Source organism: Oncorhynchus gorbuscha, unplaced genomic scaffold, assembly GCF_021184085.1.
Source record: "Oncorhynchus gorbuscha isolate QuinsamMale2020 ecotype Even-year unplaced genomic scaffold, OgorEven_v1.0 Un_scaffold_2222, whole genome shotgun sequence".
Taxonomy (NCBI): domain Eukaryota; kingdom Metazoa; phylum Chordata; class Actinopteri; order Salmoniformes; family Salmonidae; genus Oncorhynchus; species Oncorhynchus gorbuscha.
This window is the reverse complement of record NW_025746791.1, coordinates 33,059-60,798: the sequence shown is the minus strand read 5'-3', so window position 1 is coordinate 60,798 and position 27,740 is coordinate 33,059. Positions and strand designations below refer to the sequence as shown.

At 51.8% G+C, this 27,740-nt stretch overlaps 1 protein-coding gene across 2 annotated transcripts in view; it reads left to right on the top strand.

The window, feature by feature from the left end:
* Positions 1–27,740, top strand: part of LOC124025294 (transmembrane protein 192-like) — a 44,628-nt gene that overhangs the window by 8,460 nt on the left and 8,428 nt on the right. The gene's annotated exons all lie outside the window — the stretch shown is intronic.

Genomic DNA, 27,740 nt, shown 5'->3' with positions numbered 1-27,740 from the left:
CTCCCCTCCCCCAGCCTGTCTATTGAGTGATCTACATCACAGGTACCCCCTCCCCTCCCCCAGCCTGTCTATAGAGTGATCTACATCACAGGTACCCCTCTCCCCTCCCCTCCCCCAGCCTGTCTATAGAGTGATCTACATCACAGGTACCCCCCCCCCCCTCCCCCAGCCTGTCTATTGAGTGATCTACATCACAGGTACCCCCTCCCCTCCCCCAGCCTGTCTATAGAGTGATCTACATCACAGGTATCCCCCTCCCCCTCCCCCAGCCTGTCTACAGAGTGATCTACATCACAGGTACCCCTCCCCCTCCCCCAGCCTGTCTATAGAGTGATCTACATCACAGGTACCCCCTCCCCTCCCCCAGCCTGTCTATAGAGTGATCTACATCACAGGTACCCCTCTCCCCCTCCCCCAGCCTGTCTATAGAGTGATCTACATCACAGGTACCCCTCTCCCCTCCCCTCCCCCAGCCTGTCTATAGAGTGATCTACATCACAGGTACCCCCTCCCTCTCCCCCTCCCTCTCCCCTCCCCCCCTAGCCTGTCTATAGAGTGATCTACATCACAGGTACCCCCCCCCCCTCCCCTCCCCCAGCCTGTCTATAGAGTGATCTACATCACAGGTACCCCCTCCCCCAGCCTGTCTATAGAGTGATCTACATCACAGGTACCCCCCCCTCTCCCCCTCCCTCCCCCAGCCTGTCTATAGAGTGATCTACATCACAGGTACCCCCTCCCCTCCCCCTCCCCTCCCCCAGCCTGTCTATAGAGTGATCTACATCACAGGTACTCCTCTCCCCTCCCCCAGCCTGTCTATAGAGTGATCTACATCACAGGTACCCCCTCCCCCAGCCTGTCTATAGAGTGATCTACATCACAGGTACCCCCTCCCCCTCCCCCAGCCTGTCTATAGAGTGATCTACATCACAGGTACCCCTCTCCCCCTCCCCCAGCCTGTCTATAGAGTGATCTACATCACAGGTACCCCCTCCCCTCCCCCAGCCTATCTATAGAGTGATCTACATCACAGGTACCCCCTCCCCTCCCCCAGCCTGTCTATAGAGTGATCTACATCACAGGTACCCCCTCCCCCTCCCCCAGCCTGTCTATAGAGTGATCTACATCACAGGTACCCCCTCCCCCCCAGCCTGCCTGTCTATAGAGTGATCTACATCACAGGTACCCCCTCCCCCTCCCCTCCCCCAGCCTGTCTATAGAGTGATCTACATCACAGGTACCCCTCTCCCTCCCTCCCCTCCCCTCCCCCAGCCTGTCTATAGAGTGATCTACATCACAGGTACCCCTCTCCCCCTCCCCCCCCAGCCTGTCTATAGAGTGATCTACATCACAGGTACCCCCTCCCCCCTCCCCCAGCCTGTCTATAGAGTGATCTACTTCACAGGTACCCCCTCCCCTCCCCCAGCCTGTCTATAGAGTGATCTACATCACAGGTACCCCTCTCCCCCTCCCCCCAGCCTGTCTATAGAGTGATCTACATCACAGGTACCCCTCTCCCCTCCCCTCCCCCAGCCTGTCTATAGAGTGATCTACATCACAGGTACCCCCTCCCCCCCTCCCCCAGCATGTCTATAGAGTGATCCAGGTACCCCCCCCCTCCCCCAGCCTGTCTATAGAGTGATCTACATCACAGGTACCCCCCCTCTCCCCCTTCCCCCAGCCTGTCTATAGAGTGATCTACATCACAGGTACCCCTCTCCCCCTCCCCTCCCCAGCCTGTCTATAGAGTGATCTACATCACAGGTACCCCCTCCCCCTCCCCTCCCCCAGCCTGTCTATAGAGTGATCTACATCACAGGTACCCCTCCCCCTCCCCCAGCCTGTCTATAGAGTGATCTACATCACAGGTACCCCCTCCCCTCCCCCAGCCTGTCTATAGAGTGATCTACATCACAGGTACCCCCTCCCCCTCCCCCAGCCTGTCTATAGAGTGATCTACATCACAGGTACCCCTCCCCTCCCCCCCAGCCTGTCTATAGAGTGATCTACATCACAGGTACCCCTCCCCCTCCCCTCCCCCAGCCTGTCTATAGAGTGATCTACATCACAGGTACCCCCCTCCCCTCCCTCCCCCAGCCTGTCTATAGAGTGATCTACATCACAGGTACCCCCCCCTCCCTTTCCCCCTCCCCCCCAGCCTGTCTATAGAGTGATCTACATCACAGGTACCCCTCCCCCCTCCCCCAGCCTGTCTATAGAGTGATCTACATCACAGGTACCCCCTCCCCCAGCCTGTCTATAGAGTGATCTACATCACAGGTACCCCCTCCCCTCCCCCAGCCTGTCTATAGAGTGATCTACATCACAGGTACCCCCCTCCCTCCCCCAGCCTGTCTATAGAGTGATCTACATCACAGGTACCCCTCTCCCCCCTCCCCTCCCCCAGCCTGTCTATAGAGTGATCTACATCACAGGTACCCTCCCCCCCCTCCCCCAGCCTGTCTATAGAGTGATCTACTTCACAGGTACCCCCTCCCCTCCCCCAGCCTGTCTATAGAGTGATCTACATCACAGGTACCCCTCTCCCCTCCCCCCCAGCCTGTCTATAGAGTGATCTACATCACAGGTACCCCCTCCCTCCCCTCCCCCAGCCTGTCTATAGAGTGATCTACATCACAGGTACCCCCTCCCCCCCTCCCCCAGCCTGTCTATAGAGTGATCTACATCACAGGTACCCCCCCCCCTCCCCCAGCCTGTCTATAGAGTGATCTACATCACAGGTACCCCCTCCCCTCCCCCAGCCTGTCTATAGAGTGATCTACATCACAGGTACCCCTCTCCCTCCCCCAGCCTGTCTATAGAGTGATCTACATCACAGGTACCCCTCCCCTCCCTTTCCCCAGCCTGTCTATAGAGTGATCTACATCACAGGTACCCCCTCCCCCTCCCCTCCCCTCCCTGTCTATAGAGTGATCTACATCACAGGTACCCCCTCCCCTCCCCTCCCCCAGCCTGTCTATAGAGTGATCTACATCACAGGTTACCCCCCTCCCCTCCCCCCCCAGCCTGTCTATAGAGTGATCTACATCACAGGTACCCCCTCCCTCCCCAGCCTGTCTATAGAGTGATCTACATCACAGGTACCCCTCCCCCAGCCTGTCCCATCACAGGTACCCCCCCCCCTCCCCCAGCCTGTCTATAGAGTGATCTACATCACAGGTACCCCTCTCCCCTCCCCTCCCCCCAGCCTGTCTATAGAGTGATCTACATCACAGGTACCCCCTCCCTCCCCCAGCCTGTCTATAGAGTGATCTACATCACAGGTACCCCCTCCCCTCCCCCAGCCTGTCTATAGAGTGATCTACATCACAGGTACCCCTCTCCCCTCCCCAGCCTGTCTATAGAGTGATCTACATCACAGGTACCCCTCTCCCTCCCCTCCCCCCAGCCTGTCTATAGAGTGATCTACATCACAGGTACCCCCTCCCCCTCCCCTCCCCCAGCCTGTCTATAGAGTGATCTACATCACAGGTACCCCCTCCCCCCTCCCCCCAGCCTGTCTATAGAGTGATCTACATCACAGGTACCCCCCCCCCTCCCCAGCCTGTCTATAGAGTGATCTACATCACAGGTACCCCTCTCCCCCTCCCCTCCCCCAGCCTGTCTATAGAGTGATCTACATCACAGGTACCCCCTCCCCCCCAGCCTGTCTATAGAGTGATCTACATCACAGGTACCCTCCCCTCCCCCAGCCTGTCTATAGAGTGATCTACATCACAGGTACCCCTCCCCTCCCCAGCCTGTCTATAGAGTGATCTACATCACAGGTACCCCCTCCCCTCCCCCCCCCAGCCTGTCTATAGAGTGATCTACATCACAGGTACCCCCTCCTCCCCTCCCCCAGCCTGTCTATAGAGTGATCTACATCACAGGTACCCCCTCCCTCCCCCCAGCCTGTCTATAGAGTGATCTACATCACAGGTACCCCTCTCCCCTCTCCCCCTCCCTCCCCTCCCCCAGCCTGTCTATAGAGTGATCTACATCACAGGTACCCCTCCCCCCTCCCCCTCCCCAGCCTGTCTATAGAGTGATCTACATCACAGGTACCCTCTCCCCTCCCCCCCCAGCCTGTCTATAGAGTGATCTACATCACAGGTACCCCCTCCCTCTCCCCCAGCCTGTCTATAGAGTGATCTACATCACAGGTACCCCCTCCCCTCCCCAGCCTGTCTATAGAGTGATCTACATCACAGGTACCCCTCTCCCCTCCCCCAGCCTGTCTATAGAGTGATCTACATCACAGGTACCCCTCTCCCCCTCCCCCAGCCTGTCTATAGAGTGATCTACATCACAGGTACCCCCTCCCCTCCCTCCCCTCCCCCAGCCTGTCTATAGAGTGATCTACATCACAGGTACCCCTCCCCCCTCCCCCCAGCCTGTCTATAGAGTGATCTACATCACAGGTACTCCCCTCCCCTCCCCAGCCTGTCTATAGAGTGATCTACATCACAGGTACCCCCTCCCCTCCCCCAGCCTGTCTATAGAGTGATCTACATCACAGGTGCCCCTCTCCCCTCCCCTCCCCCAGCCTGTCTATAGAGTGATCTACATCACAGGTACCCCCTCCCCTCCCCAGCCTGTCTATAGAGTGATCTACATCACAGGTGCCCCCTCCCCTCCCCTCCCCAGCCTGTCTATAGAGTGATCTACATCACAGGTACCCCCTGCCCCTCCCCAGCCTGTCTATAGAGTGATCTACATCACAGGTACCCCTCCCCCTCCCCCAGCCTGTCTATAGAGTGATCTACATCACAGGTACCCCTCCCCCTCCCCTCCCCCAGCCTGTCTATAGAGTGATCTACATCACAGGTACCCCTCCCCCAGCCTGTCTATAGAGTGATCTACATCACAGGTACCCCCTCCCTCTCCCCCAGCCTGTCTATAGAGTGATCTACATCACAGGTACCCCTCTCCCCCTCCCCTCCCCTCCCCCAGCCTGTCTATAGAGTGATCTACATCACAGGTACCCCTCTCCTCCTCCCCTCCCCAGCCTGTCTATAGAGTGATCTACATCACAGGTACCCCCTCCCCTCCCCCAGCCTGTCTATAGAGTGATCTACATCACAGGTGCCCCTCTCCCCCTCCCTCCCCCCAGCCTGTCTATAGAGTGATCTACATCACAGGTACCCCCTCCCCTCCCCCCAGCCTGTCTATAGAGTGATCCATCACAGGTCCCCCTCCCCCAGCCTGTCTATAGAGTGATCTACATCACAGGTACCCCCTCCCCCAGCCTGTCTATAGAGTGATCTACATCACAGGTACCCCCTCCCCCCCCCAGCCTGTCTATAGAGTTATCTACATCACAGGTACCCCTCTCCCCCTCCCCCCCCCAGCCTGTCTATAGAGTGATCTACATCACAGGTACCCCTCTCCCCCTCCCCCAGCCTGTCTATAGAGTGATCTACATCACAGGTACCCCCCCCCTCTCCCCAGCCTGTCTATAGAGTGATCTACATCACAGGTACCCCTCTCCCCTCCCCCCCTCCCCTCCCCCAGCCTGTCTATAGAGTGATCTACATCACAGGTACCCCTCCCCTCCCCAGGCCCTCCCCAGCCTGTCTATAGAGTGATCTACCTCACAGGTACCCCTCCCCCTCCCCTCCCCCAGCCTGTCTATAGAGTGATCTACATCACAGGTACCCCCCCCCTCTCCCCCAGCCTGTCTATAGAGTGATCTACATCACAGGTACCCTCTCCCCTCCCCCAGCCTGTCTATAGAGTGATCTACATCACAGGTACCCCTCTCCCCTCCCCCAGCCTGTCTATAGAGTGATCTACATCACAGGTACCCCTCCCCCTCCCCCCCTCCCCAGCCTGTCTATAGAGTGATCTACATGACAGGTACCCCCTCCCCCTCCCCCAGCCTGTCTATAGAGTGATCTACATCACAGGTACTCCCCTCCCCTCCCCAGCCTGTCTATAGAGTGATCTACATCACAGGTACCCCTCCCCTCCCCCAGCCTGTCTATAGAGTGATCTACATCACAGGTGCCCCTCTCCCCCTCCCTCCCCCCAGCCTGTCTATAGAGTGATCTACATCACAGGTACCCCCTCCCCCTCCCCCAGCCTGTCTATAGAGTGATCTACATCACAGGTGCCCCTCTCCCCTCCCCTCCCCCAGCCTGTCTATAGAGTGATCTACATCACAGGTACCCTCTGCCCCTCCCCCAGCCTGTCTATAGAGTGATCTACATCACAGGTACCCCTCTCCCCTCCCCCAGCCTGTCTATAGAGTGATCTACATCACAGGTACCCCTCCCCTCCCCTCCCCAGCCTGTCTATAGAGTGATCTACATCACAGGTACCCCCTCCCCCTCCCCTCCCCCAGCCTGTCTATAGAGTGATCTACATCACAGGTACCCCTCCCCTCTCCCCAGCCTGTCTATAGAGTGATCTACATCACAGGTACCCCTCTCCCCCTCCCTCTCCCCTCCCCCAGCCTGTCTATAGAGTGATCTACATCACAGGTACCCTCTCCCCTCCCCTCCCCCTCCCCCAGCCTGTCTATAGAGTGATCTACATCACAGGTACCCCCTCCCCTCCCCCAGCCTGTCTATAGAGTGATCTACATCACAAGTGCCCCTCTCCCTCCTCCCCCAGCCTGTCTATAGAGTGATCTACATCACAGGTTACCCCCTCCCCTCCCCCAGCCTGTCTATAGAGTGATCTACATCACAGGTACCCCTCCCCCAGCCTGTCTATAGAGTGATCTACATCACAGGTACCCCCTCCCCCCCCAGCCTGTCTATAGAGTGATCTACATCACAGGTACCCCTCTCCCCCTCCCCCAGCCTGTCTATAGAGTTATCTACATCACAGGTACCCCTCTCCCCCTCCCCTCCCCCAGCCTGTCTATAGAGTGATCTACATCACAGGTACCCCCCTCCCTCTCCCCCAGCCTGTCTATAGAGTGATCTACATCACAGGTACCCCCTCCCCTCCCCCAGCCTGTCTATAGAGTGATCTACATCACAGGTACCCCTCTCCCCCTCCCCCAGCCTGTCTATAGAGTGATCTACATCACAGGTACCCCCCCCTCCCCCCCCCCCAGCCTGTCTATAGAGTGATCTACATCACAGGTACCCCCTCCCTCTCCCCCAGCCTGTCTATAGAGTGATCTACATCACAGGTACCCCCTCCCCCTCCCCCAGCCTGTCTATAGAGTGATCTACATCACAGGTACCCCCCCCCCCCTCCCCCAGCCTGTCTATAGAGTGATCTACATCACAGGTACCCCTCCCCCCTCCCCCAGCCTGTCTATAGAGTGATCTACATCACAGGTACCCCCTCCCTCTCCCCCAGCCTGTCTATAGAGTGATCTACATCACAGGTACCCCCCTCCCCTCCCCCAGCCTGTCTATAGAGTGATCTACATCACAGGTACCCCTCTCCCCCTCCCCAGCCTGTCTATAGAGTGATCCCACAGGTCCCCTCCCCTCCCCTCCCCCAGCCTGTCTATAGAGTGATCTACATCACAGGTACCCCCTCCCCTCTCCCCCAGCCTGTCTATAGAGTGATCTACATCACAGGTACCCCTCTCCCTCCTCCCCCTCCCCCAGCCTGTCTATAGAGTGATCTACATCACAGGTACCCCTCTCCCCCTCCCCTCCCCCAGCCTGTCTATAGAGTGATCTACATCACAGGTACCCCTCCCTCTCCCCCAGCCTGTCTATAGAGTGATCTACATCACAGGTACCCCCCCCTCCCCCAGCCTGTCTATAGAGTGATCTACATCACAGGTACCCCTCTCCCCTCCCCCTCCCCCAGCCTGTCTATAGAGTGATCTACATCACAGGTACCCCTCTCCCCTCCCCCCCCCTCCCCCAGCCTGTCTATAGAGTGATCTACATCACAGGTACCCCTCTCCCCCCTCCCCTCCCCTCCCCCAGCCTGTCTATAGAGTGATCTACATCACAGGTACCCCTCCCCTCCCCCAGCCTGTCTATAGAGTGATCTACATCACAGGTACCCCCAGCCTGTCTATAGAGTGATCTACATCACAGGTACCCCTCTCCCCCTCCCCCAGCCTGTCTATAGAGTGATCTACATCACAGGTACCCCTCCCCCTCCCCCAGCCTGTCTATAGAGTGATCTACATCACAGGTACCCCTCCCCTCCCCTCCCCTCCCCCAGCCTGTCTATAGAGTGATCTACATCACAGGTACCCCTCTCCCCCTCCCCCCCCCAGCCTGTCTATAGAGTGATCTACATCACAGGTACCCCCTCCCCCTCCCCTCCCCCAGCCTGTCTATAGAGTGATCTACATCACAGGTGCCCCTCTCCCCTCCCTCCCCAGCCTGTCTATAGAGTGATCTACATCACAGGTACCCCTCTCCCCTCCCCCAGCCTGTCTATAGAGTGATCTACATCACAGGTACCCCTCCCCCCTCTCCCCTCCCCCAGCCTGTCTATAGAGTGATCTACATCACAGGTACCCCCTCCCCTCCCCTCCCCAGCCTGTCTATAGAGTGATCTACATCACAGGTACCCCCTCCCCTCCCCTCCCCCAGCCTGTCTATAGAGTGATCTACATCACAGGTACCCCCTCCCTCTCCCCCAGCCTGTCTATAGAGTGATCTACATCACAGGTACCCCTCTCCCCCTCCCCCTCCCCTCCCCCAGCCTGTCTATAGAGTGATCTACATCACAGGTACCCCTCTCCCCCCTCCCCTCCCCAGCCTGTCTATAGAGTGATCTACATCACAGGTACCCCCTCCCCTCCCCCAGCCTGTCTATAGAGTGATCTACATCACAGGTGCCCCTCTCCCCTCCCCTCCCCCAGCCTGTCTATAGAGTGATCTACATCACAGGTACCCCCTCCCCCTCCCCCCCCAGCCTGTCTATAGAGTGATCTACATCACAGGTAACCCTCTCCCCCTCCCTCCCCCCCCCCAGCCTGTCTATAGAGTGATCTACATCACAGGTACCCCCTCCCCTCCCCCAGCCTGTCTATAGAGTGATCTACATCACAGGTACCCCTCTCCCCTCCCCTCCCCCAGCCTGTCTATAGAGTGATCTACATCACAGGTACCCCTCTCCCCTCCCCCCCCCCCCCAGCCTGTCTATAGAGTGATCTACATCACAGGTACCCCTCTCCCCCCCCTCCCCTCCCCCAGCCTGTCTATAGAGTGATCTACATCACAGGTACCCCCCTCCCTCCCCTCCCCCAGCCTGTCTATAGAGTGATCTACATCACAGGTACCCCGCTCCCCTCCCCCAGCCTGTCTATAGAGTGATCTACATCACAGGTACCCCTCTCCCCCTCCCCCAGCCTGTCTATAGAGTGATCTACATCACAGGTACCCCTCCCCCTCCCCCAGCCTGTCTATAGAGTGATCTACATCACAGGTACCCCTCTCCCCTCCCCTCCCCTCCCCCAGCCTGTCTATAGAGTGATCTACATCACAGGTACCCCCTCTCCCCTCCCCCAGCCTGTCTATAGAGTGATCTACATCACAGGTACTCCCCCCCCCTCCCCCAGCCTGTCTATAGAGTGATCTACATCACAGGTACCCCCTCCCCTCCCCCAGCCTGTCTATAGAGTGATCTACATCACAGGTGCCCCTCTCCCCTCCCCTCCCCCAGCCTGTCTATAGAGTGATCTACATCACAGGTACCCCTCCCCCCCCCCCAGCCTGTCTATAGAGTGATCTACATCACAGGTGCCCCTCTCCCCCCCCCTCCCCCAGCCTGTCTATAGAGTGATCTACATCACAGGTACCCCTCTCCCCTCCCCCCCCCCAGCCTGTCTATAGAGTGATCTACATCACAGGTACCCCCTCCCCCCCCCAGCCTGTCTATAGAGTGATCTACATCACAGGTACCCCTCCCCCTCCCCTCCCCAGCCTGTCTATAGAGTGATCTACATCACAGGTACCCCCTCCCCCTCCCCCAGCCTGTCTATAGAGTGATCTACATCACAGGTGCCCCTCTCCCTCCCCCTCCCCCAGCCTGTCTATAGAGTGATCTACATCACAGGTACCCCCTCCCCTCCCCCAGCCTGTCTATAGAGTGATCTACATCACAGGTAACCCTCTCCCCTCCCCCTCCCCCCTGTCTATAGAGTGATCTACATCACAGGTACCCCTCTCCCCTCCCCCAGCCTGTCTATAGAGTGATCTACATCACAGGTACCCCTCTCCCCTCCCCCCCCCAGCCTGTCTATAGAGTGATCTACATCACAGGTACCCCTCTCCCCTCCCCCAGCCTGTCTATAGAGTGATCTACATCACAGGTACCCCTCCCCCTCCCCCAGCCTGTCTATAGAGTGATCTACATCACAGGTACCCCCTCCCCCTCCCCCCCCCAGCCTGTCTATAGAGTGATCTACATCACAGGTACCCCCTCCCCTCCCCCAGCCTGTCTATAGAGTGATCTACATCACAGGTACCCCTCTCCCCCTCCCCTCCCCCAGCCTGTCTAATCTGCATCACAACGGCCTGTCTAATGTCAGAGAGGGGGTACCTGTCCTGCTCTATTCAGACACCCAATAGAATAACAATCCCTATTCAGCCCTCTCTCTCTTTCTCTCAATTCAATTCAATTCAATTCAAGGGCTGTATTGGGAAACGTATGTTAACATCGCCAAAGCAAGTGAACTAGACTATAAACAAAAATGAAATGAACATTAAACATTACACTCAGTTCCATAAAGACATTTCAGATGTGATATTATGTCTATATGCAGTATATATCTACATAAGGTGTTGTAATGATGTGCAAATAGTTAAAGTACAAAAGGGAAAATAAATCAACATAAATATGGGATGTATTTACAATGGTGTTTGTTTTTCACTGGTTGCCCTTTTCTCGTGGAAATATGTGTCTCTAATATGGTCATACATTGGGCAGGAGGTTAGGAAGTGCAGCTCAGTTTCCACCTCATTTTGTGGGCAGTGAGCACATAGCCTGTCTTCTCTTTAGAGCCATGTCTTTCTCAATAGCAAGGCTATGCTCACTGAGTCTGTACATAGTCAAAGCTTTCCTTAAGTTTGGGTCAGTCACAGTGGTCAGGTATTCTGCCACTGTGTCCTCTCTGTTTAGGGTCAGTCACAGTGGTCAGGTATTCTGCCACTGTGTACTCTCTGTTTAGGGTCAGTCACAGTGGTCAGGTATTCTGCCACTCTCTGTTTAGGGTCAGTCACAGTGGTCAGTATTCTGCCACTGTGTCCTCTCTGTTTAGGGTCAGTCACAGTGGTCAGGTATTCTGCCACTCTCTGTTTAGGTTCAGTCACAGTGGTCAGGTATTCTACCACTCTCTGTTTAGGGTCAGTCACAGTGGTCAGGTATTCTACCGCTGTGTACTCTCTGTTTAGGGTCAGTCACAGTGGTCAGGTATTCTGCCACTCTCTGTTTAGGGTCAGTCACAGTGGTCAGGTATTCTGCCACTGTGTCCTCTCTGTTTAGGGTCAGTCACAGTGGTCAGGTATTCTGCCACAGTCAGTCACAGTGGTCAGGTATTCTGCCACTGTGTACTCTCTGTTTAGGGTCAGTCACAGTGGTCAGGTATTCTACCACTGTGTCCTCTCTGTTTAGGGTCAGTCACAGTGGTCAGGTATTCTGCCACTCTCTGTTTAGGGTCAGTCACAGTGGTCAGGTATTCTGCCATTCTGTTTAGGTTCAGTCACTGGTCAGGTATTCTGCCACTGTGTCCTCTGTTTAGGGTCAGTCACAGTGGTCAGGTATTCTACCACTGTGTCCTCTCTGTTTAGGGTCAGTCACAGTGGTCAGGTATTCTGCCACTCTCTGTTTAGGGTCAGTCACAGTGGTCAGGTATTCTGCCACTGTGTACTCTCTGTTTAGGTTCAGTCACAGTGGTCAGGTATTCTGCCACTGTGTCCTCTCTGTTTAGGGTCAGTCACAGTGGTCAGGTATTCTGCCACTGTGTACTCTGTTTAGGGTCAGTCACAGTGGTCAGGTATTCTGCCACTCTCTGTTTAGGTTCAGTCACAGTGGTCAGGTATTCTGCCACTGTGTACTCTCTGTTTAGGGTCAGTCACAGTGGTCAGGTATTCTGCCACTCTCTGTTTAGGGCCAGTCACAGTGGTCAGGTATTCTGGCACTGTGTCCTCTCTGTTTAGGGTCAGTCACAGTGGTCAGGTATTCTGCCACTCTCTGTTTAGGGTCAGTCACAGTGGTCAGGTATTCTGCCACTCTCTGTTTAGGGTCAGTCACAGTGGTCAGGTATTCTGGCACTGTGTCCTCTCTGTTTAGGGTCAGTCACAGTGGTCAGGTATTCTGCCACTCTCTGTTTAGGGTCAGTCACAGTGGTCAGGTATTCTGCCACTCTCTGTTTAGGGTCAGTCACAGTGGTCAGGTATTCTGCCACTGTGTCCTGTTTAGGGTCAGTCACAGTGGTCAGGTATTCTGCCACTCTCTGTTTAGGGTCAGTCACAGTGGTCAGGTATTCTGCCACTCTCTGTTTAGGGTCAGTCACAGTGGTCAGGTATTCTGCCACTGTGTCCTCTCTGTTTAGGGTCAGTCACAGTGGTCAGGTATTCTGCCACTGTGTACTCTCTGTTTAGGGTCAGTCACAGTGGTCAGGTATTCTGCCACTGTGTACTCTCTGTTTAGGGTCAGTCACAGTGGTCAGGTATTCTGCCACTGTGTACTCTCTGTTTGGGAAGAATGTTTCCCTCATCATCTCGTTTACGTGACATCTGAAATAATTTGAGTCATTTAGGAGATGTGATTTACAGGAGAGATTCGGGTTAAGTGCATTGCTCAAGGGCACATTGACAGATGTTTAACCAAGTCGTCTCTGGGATTCGAACCAGCGACCTTTCGGCCGAACGCTCAACAACTGCTAGGCTACCTTTCTCTTCACTCTGAAACATTGAGAGAGGCTTGGCTGCTGCCACATGATCAAAAACACAGCTGCAGTTGACTTGTCGGCTGACGGAGCCTCGCAGGCCAATCGCAGAATGTACCATTAGCTTCAGTTCTGTAAATCACAATCTGGCCAGGTTACTGAGCTAACATATGGAATTGTTTTAAGATGGTCCAGTCTGGCCAGGTTACTGAGCTAACATATGGAATTGTTTTAAGATGGTCCAGTCTGGCCAGGTTACTGAGCTAACATATGGAATTGTTTTAAGATGGTCCAATCTGGCCATGTTACTGAGCTAACATATGGAATTGTTTTAAGATGGTCCAATCTGGCCAGGTTACTGAGCTAACATATGGAATTGTTAACATATCGTCCAATCTGGGCAGGTTACTAAACTAACAAATGGAATTGTTTTAAGATGGTCCAATCTGGCCAGGTTGATGAGCTAACATATGGAATTGTTTTAAGATGGTCCAATCTGGCCAGGTTACTGAGCTAACATATGGAATTGTTAACATATCGTCCAATCTGGCCATGTTACTTAGCTAACATATGGAATTGTTTTAAGATGGTCCAATCTAGCCAGGTTACTGAGCTAACATATGGAATTGTTTTAAGATGGTCCAATCTGGCCAGGTTACTGAGCTAACATATGAAATTGTTTTAAGATGGTCCAGTCTGGCCATGTTACTGAGCTAACATATGGAGTTGTTAACATATTGTCCAATCTGGCCAGGTTACTAAACTAACAAATGGAATTGTTTTAAGATGGTCCAATCTGGCCAGGTTACTGAGCTAACATATGGAGTTGTTAACATATCGTCCAATCTGGGCAGGTTACTAAACTAACAAATGGAATTGTTTTAAGATGGTCCAATCTGGCCAGGTTACTGAGCTAACATACGGAATTGTTTTAAGATGGTCCAATCTGGCCAGGTTACTGAGCTAACATATGGAATTGTTTTAAGATGGTCCAATCTGGCCAGGTTACTGAGATAACATATGGAATTGTTTTAAGATGCTCCAATCTGGCCAGGTTACTGAGCTAACAAATGGAATTGTTTTAAGATGGTCCAGTCTGGCCATGTTACTGAGCTAACATATGGAGTTGTTAACATATCGTCCAATCTGGGCAGGTTACTAAACTAACATATGGAATTGTTTTAAGATGGTCCAATCTGGCCAGGTTACTGAGCTAACATATGGAATTGTTTTAAGATGGTCCAATCTGGCCAGGTTACTGAGATAACATATGGAATTGTTTTAAGATGGCCCAATCTGGCCAGGTTACTAAACTAACATGTGGAATTGTTTTAAGATGGTCCAATCTGGCCATGTTACTGAGCTAACATATGGAGTTGTTAACATATCGTCCAATCTGGCCAGGTTACTGAGCTAACATATGGAATTGTTTTAAGATGGCCCAATCTGGCCAGGTTACTAAACTAACATATGGAATTGTTTTAAGATGGTCCAGTCTGGCCATGTTACTGAGCTAACATATGGAATTGTTTTAAGATGGCCATACTATGGATCTTTTGGCTCTTTGATTTCGAATTTTAGTGAGAATACGGGCTTTTCGGGATGTCTCCTGGTCTGACAAACACCTCTAGCTCTGACACCTTCCACTGCAGATGGGATGTCTCCTGGTCTGACAAACACCTCTAGCTCTGACACCTTCCACTGCAGATGGGAGGAGAGAGGGGGGGAGATAGGGAGAGGGGGAGAGAGGAGAGGGGGGGAGAGAAGAGAGCGAGAAGGAGGGCTACTGTAGATAAGAGAGAACTCTTTCACACTGAGATGGGCTTTATCCTGCCCACAGGCTACACACACTAATCTCAGGTCAGATTAGTGGTGTGAGGCTCGACCACACTGAGATGGGCTTTATCCTGCCCACAGGCTACACACACTGATCTCAGGTCAGATTAGAGGTGTGAGGCTATACAAATTATTTGTCACATGCGCTGAATACAACTGGTGTAGACCTTACAGTGAAATGCTTCTTTATAGTGAAATGCTTCCTTACGAGTCCCGGCAGGCAGCCTAGTGGTTAGAGGAGGCAGGCGGCCTAGTGGTTAGAGGAGGCAGGCGGCCTAGTGGTTAGAGGAGGCAGGCGGCCTAGTGGTTAGAGGAGGCAGGCGGCCTAGTGGTTAGAGGAGGCAGGCGGCCTAGTGGTTAGAGGAGGCAGGCGGCCTAGTGGTTAGAGGAGGCAGGCGGCCTAGTGGTTAGAGGAGGCAGGCGGCCTAGTGGTTAGAGGAGGCAGGCGGCCTAGTGGTTAGAGGAGGCAGGCGGCCTAGTGGTTAGAGGAGGCAGGCGGCCTAGTGGTTAGAGGAGGCAGGCGGCCTAGTGGTTAGAGGAGGCAGGCGGCCTAGTGGTTAGAGGAGGCAGGCGGCCTAGTGGTTAGAGGAGGCAGGCGGCCTAGTGGTTAGAGGAGGCAGGCGGCCTAGTGGTTAGAGGAGGCAGGCGGCCTAGTGGTTAGAGGAGGCAGGCGGCCTAGTGGTTAGAGGGAGGCAGGCGGCCTAGTGGTTAGAGGAGGCAGGCGGCCTAGTGGTTAGAGGAGGCAGGCGGCCTAGTGGTTAGAGGAGGCAGGCGGCCTAGTGGTTAGAGGAGGCAGGCGGCCTAGTGGTTAGAGGAGGCAGGCGGCCTAGTGGTTAGAGGAGGCAGGCGGCCTAGTGGTTAGAGGAGGCAGGCGGCCTAGTGGTTAGAGGAGGCAGGCAGCCTAGTGGTTAGAGGAGGCAGGCAGCCTAGTGGTCAGCCTAGTGGTTACATCGTTGGGCCAGTAACCGAAAGGTTGCAAGATCGAATCTCAGAGTTGACAAGGTAAAAATCTGTCGTTCTGCCCCTGAACAAGGCAGTTAACCCCACTGTTCCTAGACCAGTTAACCCCACTGTTCCTAGACCAGTTAACACTATTCCTAGACCAGTTAACCCACTGTTCCTAGACCAGTTAACACACTATTCCTAGACCAGTTAACCCACTGTTCCTAGACCAGTTAACCCCACTGTTCCTAGACCAGTTAACCCACTGTTCCTAGACCAGTTAACCCACTGTTCCTAGACCAGTTAACCCACTGTTCCTAGACCAGTTAACCCACTGTTCCTAGACCAGTTAACCCCACTGTTCCTAGACCAGTTAACCCCACTGTTCCTAGACCAGTTAACCCACTGTTCCTAGACCAGTTAACCCACTGTTCCTCGGTATGCTGTCATTGTAAATAAGAATCTGAACTGACTTGCCTAGTTAAATAAAATAAAAAGTAACAAGTAATTAAAGAGCAGCAGTGAAATAACAGAGACTATATACAGGGTATTACGGTACAGAGGCTATATACAGGGTATTACGGTACAGAGGCTATATACAGGGTATTACGGTACAGAGGCTATATACAGGGTATTACGGTACAGAGACTATATACAGGGTATTACGGTACAGAGGCTATATACAGGGTATTACGGTACAGAGACTATATACAGGGTATTACGGTACAGAGGCTATATACAGGGTATTACGGTACAGAGGCTATATACAGGGTATTACGGTACAGAGGCTATATACAGGGTATTACGGTACAGAGGCTATATACAGGGTATATACGGGTATTAGAGGCTATATACAGGGTATTACGGTACAGAGACTATATACAGGGTATTACGGTACAGAGACTATATACAGGGTATTACGGTACAGAGACTATATACAGGGTATTACGGTACAGAGACTATAAACAGGGTATTACGGTACAGAGACTATATACAGGGTATTACGGTACAGAGGCTATATACAGGGTATTACGCAGAGGCTATATACAGGGTATTACGGTACAGAGACTATATACAGGGTATTACGGTACAGAGGCTATATACAGGGTATTACGGTACAGAGGCTATATACAGGGTATTACGGTACAGAGGCTATATACAGGGTATTACGGTACAGAGGCTATATACAGGGTATTACGGTACAGAGGCTATATACAGGGTATTGCGGTACAGAGGCTATATACAGGGTATTACGGTACAGAGGCTATATACAGGGTATTACGGTACAGAGACTATATACAGGGTATTACGGTACAGAGGCTATATACAGGGTATTACGGTACAGAGACTATATACAGGGTATTACGGTACAGAGACTATATACAGGGTATTACGGTACAGAGGCTATATACAGGGTATTACGGTACAGAGACTATATACAGAGGGTGCAGAGTCAATGTGGAGGCTATATACAGGGGGTGCAGAGTCAATGTGGAGGCTATATTCAGGGGGTGCAGAGTCAATGTGGAGACTGTACCGTAACACCCTGTATATAGAGTCAATGTGGAGGCTATATACAGGGGGTACAGAGTCAATGTGGAGGCTATATACAGGGGGTACCGGTACAGAGTCAATGTGGAGGCTATATACAGGGGGTACAGAGTCAATGTGGAGGCTATATACAGGGGGTACCGGTACAGAGTCAATGTGGAGGCTATATACAGGGGGTGCAGAGTCAATGTGGAGACTATATACACGTAACACCCCTGTAGAGTCAATGTGGAGGCTATATACAGGGGGTACAGAGTCAATGTGGAGGCTATATACAGGGGGTACCGGTACAGAGTCAATGTGGAGGCTATATACAGGGGGTACCGGTACAGAGTCAATGTGGAGGCTATATACAGGGGGTACCGGTACAGAGTCAATGTGGAGACTATCAATGTGGAGACTATATACAGGGGGTACCAGTACAGAGTCAATGTGGAGGCTATATACAAAAGGGGGTACCGGTATAGAGTCAATGTGGAGGCTATATACAGGGGGTACTGGTACAGAGTCAATGTGGAGGCTATATAAAGGGGGTACCGGTATAGAGTCAATGTGGAGGCTATATACAGGGGGTACCGGTACAGAGTCAATGTGGAGGCTATATAAAGGGGGTACCGGTACAGAGTCAATGTGGAGGCTATATACAGGGGGTACCAGTACAGAGTCAATGTGGAGGCTATATACAGGGGGTACCGGTACAGAGTCAATGTGGAGGCTATATACAGGGGTACCAGTACAGAGTCAATGTGGAGGCTATATACAGGGGGAGACTACCGGTACAGAGTCAATGTGGAGGCTATATAAAGGGGGTACCGGTATAGAGTCAATGTGGAGACTATATACAGGGGTACCGGTACAGAGTCAATGTGGAGGCTATATAAAGGGGGTACCGGTATAGAGTCAATGTGGAGGCTATATACAGGGGTACCGGTACAGAGTCAATGTGGAGGCTATATACAGGGGGTACCGGTACAGAGTCAATGTGGAGGCTATATAAAGGGGGTACCGGTACAGAGTCAATGTTAATTGAGGTAATATGTACATGTAGGTAGAGTTAAAGTGACTGCATAGATAATAACAGAGCGTAGCAGTGATGTGAAGAGGGGGAGAGGGGGGGGCAATGCAAATAGTCTGGGTAGACATTTGACTAGATGTTCAGGAGTCTTATGCCTTGGGGGGGGTAGAAGCTGTTTAGAAGCCTCTTGGACCTAGACTTGGGACTCCGGTACCGCTTGCTGTGCGGTAGCAGAGAGAACAGTCTATGACTTGGGTGACTGGAGTCTTTGACCATTTTTAGGGCTTTCCTCTGACACCGCCTGGTATAGAGGTCCTGGATGGCAGGAAGCTTGGCCCCAGTGATGTACTGGGCCTTCCTCTGACACCGCCTGGTATAGAGGTCCTGGATGGCCTGACATATGACCTCTTCAAGGAGCTCTCTGTTTTGATTGGGTTATATAAAAACCTTTAGGCCTTCCTACAGACATTTTTTTTTAAATCTCAGCATCCCTGCCCAGCCTGGCAAGAGTTGGCCGAAGGGTGTTTAGCATCTCCAATGGCTCTGTGAGCGAGGAGAGGGTATTCTCTGCTGCGGGCCTGCTCTCCTGTAAGGATAGGGTATCCTCTGCTGCTGGCCTGCTCTCCTGTGAGGATAGGGTATCCTCTGCTGCGGGCCTGCTCTCCTCTGAGGAGAGGGTATTCTCTGCTGCTGGCCTGCTCTCCTCTGAGGATCCTCTGCTGCGGGCCTGCTCTCCTGTGAGGAGAGGGTATCCTCTGCTGCTCTCCTGTGAGGATAGGGTATCCTCTGCTGGCCTGCTCTCCTGTGAGGAGAGGGTATCCTCTGCTGCTGCTCTCCTGCCTCTGCTGCTGGCCTGCTCTCCTGTGAGGAGAGGGTATCCTCTGCTGCTGGCCTGCTCTCCTGTGAGGAGAGGGTATCCTCTGCTGCTGGCCTGCTCTCCTATGAGGAGAGGGTATCCTCTGCTGCTGGCCTGCTCTCCTGTGAGGAGAGGGTATCCTCTGCTGCTGGCCTGCTCTCCTGTGAGCGGTTGGAAAGGACGTGGAGCACCGGAGCGGCTCCATGAGGGAAAAGCAGGATTACCGACCTCTGAACTCTGCTCACATACTCTGGTTCAGCTCAAACACACACCGGTGACCAGTAAAGGTGTGTGTGTGTGTGTGTGTGTGTGTGTGTGTGTGTGTGTGTGTGTGTGTGTGTGTGTGTGTGTGTGTGTGTGTGTGTGTGTGTGTGTGTGTGTGTGTGTGTGTGTGTGTGTGTGTGTGTGTGTGTGTGTGTGTGTGTGTGTGTGTGTTTGAAGAACCCTGCAGGCTGGTCGGATGTGTGTTTGATGTGTGCTGTATAAATGCCCTTCATTATAACATGAATACAGTCCTCTCTATAGACTTGCATGTTGCCAGGACATCAAAGAGTCAACAGAATAGACCTCCCTCTATTGTCTGATCTACTGGAAGCACTGCAGGGCAGGACTACCACTGACTATAAAACCAAGTGGGGTGGTCGCTTTGGTCAGCTGCTTATAGAACACCCAGTTCATTTAGCAGGCAGCATCATAGACCTGCATTTAGCATTAACATGGCTAGCATCATGCCATTGACCTGCACTGTAAAACCACTGTTAGCATTAACATGGCTAGCATCATGCCATTGACCTGCACTGTAAAACCACTGTTAGCATTAACATGGTTAGCATCATGCCATTGATCTGCACTGTAAAACCACTGTTAGCATTAGCATGGGAAGCAGCAGAGAAGTCTCTTTTTTGTTAAGCCTCTTTAATAACCAGAACTGATAAAGCGTGAGAGGGAGAGGTGCCTCTAGCAGGTGGGGGAGGGGCCATACTGTGAGCGAGTGGAACAGGGAGCAGGCATGAGGGAGGGAGACTGCAACCAACCATGCTGACTCATGTTATAGGATACTATTACCTGTCATAGGAGGGGGAGGGGGAGGGACAGCAACCAACCATGCTGACTCGTGTTATAGGATACTATTACCTGTCATAGGAGGGAGGGGAAGGGGGAGGGACAGCAACCAACCATGCTGACTCATGTTATAGGATACTATTACCTGTCATAGGAGGAGGGGGAGGGAGGGAGGGACAGCAACCAACCATGCTGACTCATGTTATAGGATACTATTATCTGTCATAGGAGGAGGGGGAGGTCTGCCACTGCGAGGACGATCAGCTGTCTGTCCTGTCTCCCTGTAGCGCTGTCTTAGGCGTCTCATAGTACGGGAATTGCAATTTATTGCCCTGGCCACATCTGCAGTCCTCATGCCTCCTTGCAGCATGCCTAAGGCACATTCAAACAGATGAGCAGGGACACTGGGCATCTTTCTTTAGGTGTTTTTCAGAGTCAGTAGAAAGGCCTCTTTAGTGTACTAGGTGTTCATAACTGTGACCTTAATTGCCTACCGTCTGTAAGCTGTTAATGTCTTAACGACCGCGTGTTCATTAATTGTTTATGGTTCATTGAACAAGCAGGGAAACCGTGTTTAAACCCTTTACAATGAAGATCTGTGAAGTTATTTGGGTTTTTAACGAATTAGCTTTGAAAGACCGGATCTAATGATAGCTAGCAAGGCTAACTGAGGGCTGCAGTGAATTAGCTTTGAAAGACCGGATCTAATGATAGCGAGCTAGGCTAACTGAGGGCTGCAGTGAATTAGCTTTGAAAGACCGATCTAATGATAGCTAGCAAGGCTAACTGAGGGCTGCAGTGAATTAGCTTTCTCATCCTTCATTTAGAATATGAAGTAGCAGCCTAGCTGTTGGCTCTTGGTGGTTGTAGCCCGTCCTTCTCCTTCTCCTTCAGAATATAAAGTAGCAGCCTAGCTGTTGGCTTCTCCTTCTCCTTCAGAATATAAAGTAGCAGCCTAGCTGTTGGCTCTTGGTGGTTGTAGCCTGTCCTTCTCCTTCAGAATATAAAGTAGCAGCCTAGCTGTTGGCTCTTGGTGGTTGTAGCTCGTCCTTCTCCTTCAGAATATAAAGTAGCAGCCTAGCTGTTGGCTCTTGGTGGTTGTAGCCCGTCCTTCTCCTTCAGAATATAAAGTAGCAGCCTAGCTGTTGGCTCTTGGTGGTTGTAGCCCGTCTCTTCTCCATCAGAATATAAAGTAGCAGCCTAGCTGTTGGCTCTTGGTGGTTGTAGCCCGTCCTTCTCCTTCTCCTTCAGAATATAAAGTAGCAGCCTAGCTGTTGGCTCTTGGTGGTTGTAGCCCGTCCTTCTCCTTCAGAATATAAAGTAGCAGCCTAGCTGTTGGCTCTTGGTGGTTGTAGCCCGTCCTTCTCCTTTCCTTCAGAATATAAAGTAGCAGCCTAGCTGTTGGCTCTGGTGGTTGTAGCCCGTCCTTCTCTTCTCCTTCAGAATATAAAGTAGCAGCCTAGCTGTTGGCTCTGGTGGTTGTAGCCCGTCCTTCTCCTTCAGAATATAAAGTAGCAGCCTAGCTGTTGGCTCTTGGTGGTTGTAGCCCGTCCTTCTCCTTCAGAATATAAATATAAAGTAGCAGCCTAGCTGTTGGCTCTTGGTGGTTGTAGCCCGTCCTTCTCCTTCAGAATATAAAGTAGCAGCCTAGCTGTTGGCTCTTGGTGGTTGTAGCCCGTCCTTCTCCTTCTCCCTTCAGAATATAAAGTAGCAGCCTAGCTGTTGGCTCTGGTGGTTGTAGCCCGTCCTTCTCCTTCAGAATATAAAGTAGCAGCCTAGCTGTTGGCTCTTGTCCCGTCCTTCTCCTTCAGAATATAAAGTAGCAGCCTAGCTGTTGGCTCTTGGTGGTTGTAGCCCGTCCTTCTCCTTCTCCTTCAGAATATAAAGTAGCAGCCTAGCTGTTGGCTCTTGGTGGTTGTAGCCCGTCCTTCTCCTTCTCCTTCAGAATATAAAGTAGCAGCCTAGCTGTTGGCTCTTGGTGGTTGTAGCCCGTCCTTCTCCTTTTAATTCAGAATATAAAGTAGCAGCCTAGCTGTTGGCTCTTGGTGGTTGTAGCCCGTCCTTCTCCTTCAGAATATAAAGTAGCAGCCTAGCTGTTGGCTCTTGGTGGTTGTAGCCCGTCCTTCTCCTTCAGAATATAAAGTAGCAGCCTAGCTGTTGGCTCTTGGTGGTTGTAGCCCGTCCTTCTCCTTCTCCTTCAGAATATAAAGTAGCAGCCTAGCTGTTGGCTCTTGGTGGTTGTAGCCCGTCATTCTCCTTCAGAATATAAAGTAGCAGCCTAGCTGTTGGCTCTTGGTGGTTGTAGCCCGTCCTTCTCCTTCAGAATATAAAGTAGCAGCCTAGCTGTTGGCTCTGGTGGTTGTCCCCGTCCTTCTCCTTCAGAATATAAAGTAGCAGCCTAGCTGTTGGCTCTTGTGGTTGTAGCCCGTCCTTCTCCTTCAGAATATAAAGTAGCAGCCTAGCTGTTGGCTCTATGGTTGTAGCCCGTCCTTCTCCTTCAGAATATAAAGTAGCAGCCTAGCTGTTGGCTCTTGGTGGTTGTAGCCCGTCCGTCCTTCTCCTTCAGAATATAAAGTAGCAGCCTAGCTGTTGGCTCTTGGTGGTTGTAGCCCGTCCTTCTCCTTCAGAATATAAAGTAGCAGCCTAGCTGTTGGCTCTTGGTGGTTGTAGCCCGTCCTTCTCCTTCTCCTTCAGAATATAATGTAGCAGCCTAGCTGTTGGCTCTTGGTGGTTGTAGCCCGTCCTTCTCCTTCAGAATATAAAGTAGCAGCCTAGCTGTTGGCTCTTGGTGGTTGTAGCCCGTCCTTCTCCTTCTCCTTCAGAATATAAAGTAGCAGCCTAGCTGTTGGCTCTTGGTGGTTGTAGCCCGTCCTCCTTCTCCTTCAGAATATAAAGTAGCAGCCTAGCTGTTGGCTCTTGGTGGTTGTAGCCCGTCCTTCTCCTTTCCTTCAGAATATAAAGTAGCAGCCTAGCTGTTGGCTCTTGGTGGTTGTAGTAGCCCTAGCTGTTGGCTCTTGGTGGTTGTAGCCCTCCTTCTCCTTCAGAATATAAAGTAGCAGCCTCCTTCTCCTTCTCCTTCAGAATATAAAGTAGCAGCCTAACTGTTGGCTCTTGGTGGTTGTAGCCCGTCCTTCTCCTTCTCCTTCAGAATATAAAGTAGCAGCCTAGCTGTTGGCTCTTGGTGGTTGTAGCCCGTCCTTCTCCTTTTAATTCAGAATATAAAGTAGCAGCCTAGCTGTTGGCTCTTGGTGGTTGTAGCCCGTCCTCCTTCAGAATATAAAGTAGCAGCCTAGCTGTTGGCTCTTGGTGGTTGTAGCCCGTCCTTCTCCTTCAGAATATAAAGTGTAGCCCGTCCTTCTTCTCCTTCAGAATATAAAGTAGCAGCCTAGCTGTTGGCTCTTGGTGGTTGTAGCCCGTCCTTCCTTCTCCTTCAGAATATAAAGTAGCAGCCTAGCTGTTGGCTCTTGGTGGTTGTAGCCCGTCCTTCTCCTTTTCCTTCAGAATATAAAGTAGCAGCCTAGCTGTTGGCTCTTGGTGGTTGTAGCCCGTCCTTCTCCTTCAGAATATAAAGTAGCAGCCTAGCTGTTGGCTCTTGGTGGTTGTAGCCCGTCCTTCTCCTTCAGAATATAAAGTAGCAGCCTAGCTGTTGGCTCTTGGTGGTTGTAGCCCGTCCTTTTCTCCTTCAGAATATAAAGTAGCAGCCTCGCTGTTGGCACTTGGTGGTTGTAGCCCGTCCTTCTCCTTCAGAATATAAAGTAGCAGCCTAGCTGTTGGCTCTTGGTGGTTGTAGCCCGTCCTTCTCCTTCTCCTTCAGAATATAAAGTAGCAGCCTAGCTGTTGGCTCTTGGTGGTTGTAGCCCGTCATTCTCCTTCAGAATATAAAGTAGCAGCCTCTGTTGGCTCTTGGTGGTTGTAGCCCGTCCTTCTCCCTTCAGAATATAAAGTAGCAGCCTAGCTGTTGGCTCTTGGTGGTTGTAGCCCGTCCTTCTCCTTCAGAATATAAAGTAGCAGCCTAGCTGTTGGCTCTGGTGGTTGTAGCCCGTCCTTCTCCTTCAGAATATAATGTAGCAGCCTAGCTGTTGGCTCTTGGTGGTTGTAGCCCGTCCTTCTCCTTCTCCTTCAGAATATAAAGTAGCAGCCTAGCTGTTGGCTCTTGGTGGTTGTAGCCCGTCCTTCTCCTTCAGAATATAAAGTAGCAGCCTAGCTGTTGGCTCTTGGTGGTTGTAGCCCGTCCTTCTCCTTCTCCTTCAGAATATAAAGTAGCAGCCTAGCTGTTGGCTCTTGGTGGTTGTAGCCCGTCCTTCTCCTTCTCCTTCAGAATATAAAGTAGCAGCCTAGCTGTTGGCTCTTGGTGGTTGTAGCCCGTCCTTCTCCTTCAGAATATAATGTAGCAGCCTAGCTGTTGGCTCTTGGTGGTTGTAGCCCGTCCTTCTCCTTCTCCTTCAGAATATAAAGTAGCAGCCTAGCTGTTGGCTCTTGGTGGTTGTAGCCCGTCCTTCTCCTTCAGAATATAAAGTAGCAGCCTAGCTGTTGGCTCTTGGTGGTTGTAGCCCGTCCTTCTCCTTCAGAATATAATGTAGCAGCCTAGCTGTTGGCTCTTGGTGGTTGTAGCCCGTCCTTCTCCTTCAGAATATAAAGTAGCAGCCTAGCTGTTGGCTCTTGGTGGTTGTAGCCCGTCCTTCTCCTTCAGAATATAAAGCCCTAGCTGTTGGCTCTTCTCCTTCTCCTTCAGCAGCCTAGCTGTTGGCTCTTGGTGGTTGTAGCCCGTCCTTCTCCTTCTCCTTCAGAATATAAAGTAGCAGCCTAACTGTTGGCTCTTGGTGGTTGTAGCCCGTCCTTCTCCTTTTAATTCAGAATATAAAGTAGCAGCCTAGCTGTTGGCTCTGGTGGTTGTAGCCCGTCCTTCTCCTTCAGAATATAAAGTAGCAGCCTAGCTGTTGGCTCTGGTGGTTGTAGCCCGTCTCTTCTCCTTCAGAATATAAAGTAGCAGCCTAGCTGTTGGCTCTTGGTGGTTGTAGCCCGTCCGTCTTCTCCTTCAGAATATAATGTAGCAGCCTAGCTGTTGGCTCTGGTGGTTGTAGCCCGTCCTTCTCCTTCAGAATATAAAGTAGCAGCCTAGCTGTTGGCTCTTGGTGGTTGTAGCCCGTCCTTCTCCTTCTCCTTCAGAATATAAAGTAGCAGCCTAGCTGTTGGCTCTTGGTGGTTGTAGCCCGTCCTTCTCCTTCAGAATATAAAGTAGCAGCCTAGCTGTTGGCTCTTGGTGGTTGTAGCCCGTCCTTCTCCTTCAGAATATAAAGTAGCAGCCTAGCTGTTGGCTCTTGGTGGTTGTAGCCCGTCCTTCTCCTTCTCCTTCAGAATATAAAGTAGCAGCCTAGCTGTTGGCTCTTGGTGGTTGTAGCCCGTCCTTCTCCTTCAGAATATAAAGTAGCAGCCTAGCTGTTGGCTCTGGTGGTTGTAGCCCGTCCTTCTCCTTCTCCTTCAGAATATAATGTAGCAGCCTAGCTGTTGGCTCTTGGTGGTTGTAGCCCGTCCTTCTCCTTCAGAATATAAAGTAGCAGCCTAGCTGTTGGCTCTTGGTGGTTGTAGCCCGTCCTTCTCCTTCTCCTTTTAATTTAGAATATAAAGTAGCAGCCTAGCTGTTGGCTCTTGGTGGTTGTAGCCCGTCCTTCTCCTTCAGAATATAAAGTAGCAGCCTAGCTGTTGGCTCTTGGTGGTTGTAGCCCGTCCTTCTCCTTCTCCTTTTAGAATATAAAGTAGCAGCCTAGCTGTTGGCTCTTGGTGGTTGTAGCCCGTCCTTTCTCCTTCTCCTTCAGAATATAAAGTAGCAGCCTAGCTGTTGGCTCTTGGTGGTTGTAGCCCGTCCTTCTCCTTCTCCTTCAGAATATAAAGTAGCAGCCTAGCTGTTGGCTCTTGGTGGTTGTAGCCCGTCCTTCTCCTTCTCCTTCAGAATATAAAGTAGCAGCCTAGCTGTTGGCTCTTGGTGGTTGTAGCCCGTCCTTCTCCTTCTCCTTCAGAATATAAAGTAGCAGCCTAGCTGTTGGCTCTTGGTGGTTGTAGCCCGTCCTTCTCCTTCTCCTTCAGAATATAAAGTAGCAGCCTAGCTGTTGGCTCTTGGTGGTTGTCGCCCGTCCTTCTCCTTCAGAATATAAAGTAGCAGCCTAACTGTTGGCTCTTGGTGGTTGTAGCCCGTCCTTCTCCTTCTCCTTTTAATTTAGAATATAAAGTAGCAGCCTAACTGTTGGCTCTTGGTGGTTGTAGCCCGTCCTTCTCCTTCAGAATATAAAGTAGCAGCCTAGCTGTTGGCTCTTGGTGGTTGTAGCCCGTCCTTCTCCTTCAGAATATAAAGTAGCAGCCTAGCTGTTGGCTCTTGGTGGTTGTAGCCCGTCCTTCTCCTTCAGAATATAAAGTAGCAGCCTAGCTGTTGGCTCTTGGTGGTTGTAGCCCGTCCTTCTCCTTCTCCTTCAGAATATAAAGTAGCAGCCTAACTGTTGGCTCTTGGTGGTTGTAGCCCGTCCTTCTCCTTCTCCTTTTAGAATATAAAGTAGCAGCCTAGCTGTTGGCTCTTGGTGGTTGTAGCCCGTCCTTCTCCTTCTCCTTCAGAATATAAAGTAGCAGCCTAGCTGTTGGCTCTTGGTGGTTGTAGCCCGTCCTTCTCCTTCTCCTTCAGAATATAAAGTAGCAGCCTAGCTGTTGGCTCTTGGTGGTTGTAGCCCGTCCTTCTCCTTCTCCTTCAGAATATAAAGTAGCAGCCTAACTGTTGGCTCTTGGTGGTTGTAGCCCGTCCTTCTCCTTCTCCTTTTAATTTAGAATATAAAGTAGCAGCCTAGCTGTTGGCTCTTGGTGGTTGTAGCCCGTCCTTCTCCTTCTCCTTCAGAATATAAAGTAGCAGCCTAGCTGTTGGCTCTTGGTGGTTGTAGCCCGTCCTTCTCCTTCCTTCAGAATATAAAGTAGCAGCCTAGTGTTGGCTCTTGGTGGTTGTAGCCCGTCCTTCTCCTCCTCAGAATATAAAGTAGCAGCCTAGCTGTTGGCTCTTGGTGGTTGTAGCCCGTCCTTCTCCTTCTCCTTCAGAATATAAAGTAGCAGCCTAGCTGTTGGCTCTTGGTGGTTGTAGCCCGTCCTTCTCCTTCAGAATATAAAGTAGCAGCCTAGCTGTTGGCTCTTGGTGGTTGTAGCCCGTCCTTCTCCTTCAGAATATAAAGTAGCAGCCTAGCTGTTGGCTCTTTGTGGTTGTAGCCCGTCCTTCTCCTTCTCCTTCTCAGAATATAAAGTAGCAGCCTAGCTGTTGGCTCTTGGTGGTTGTAGCCCGTCCTTCTCCTTCTCCTTTTAGAATATAAAGTAGCAGCCTAGCTGTTGGCTCTTGGTGGTTGTAGCCCGTCCTTCTCCTTCTCCTTCAGAATATAAAGTAGCAGCCTAGCTGTTGGCTCTTGGTGGTTGTAGCCCGTCCTTCTCCTTCTCCTTCAGAATATAAAGTAGCAGCCTAGCTGTTGGCTCTTGGTGGTTGTAGCCCGTCCTTCTCCTTCTCCTTCAGAATATAAAGTAGCAGCCTAGCTGTTGGCTCTTGGTGGTTGTAGCCCGTCCTTCTCCTTCTCCTTTAATTTAGAATATAAAGTAGCAGCCTAGCTGTTGGCTCTTGGTGGTTGTAGCCC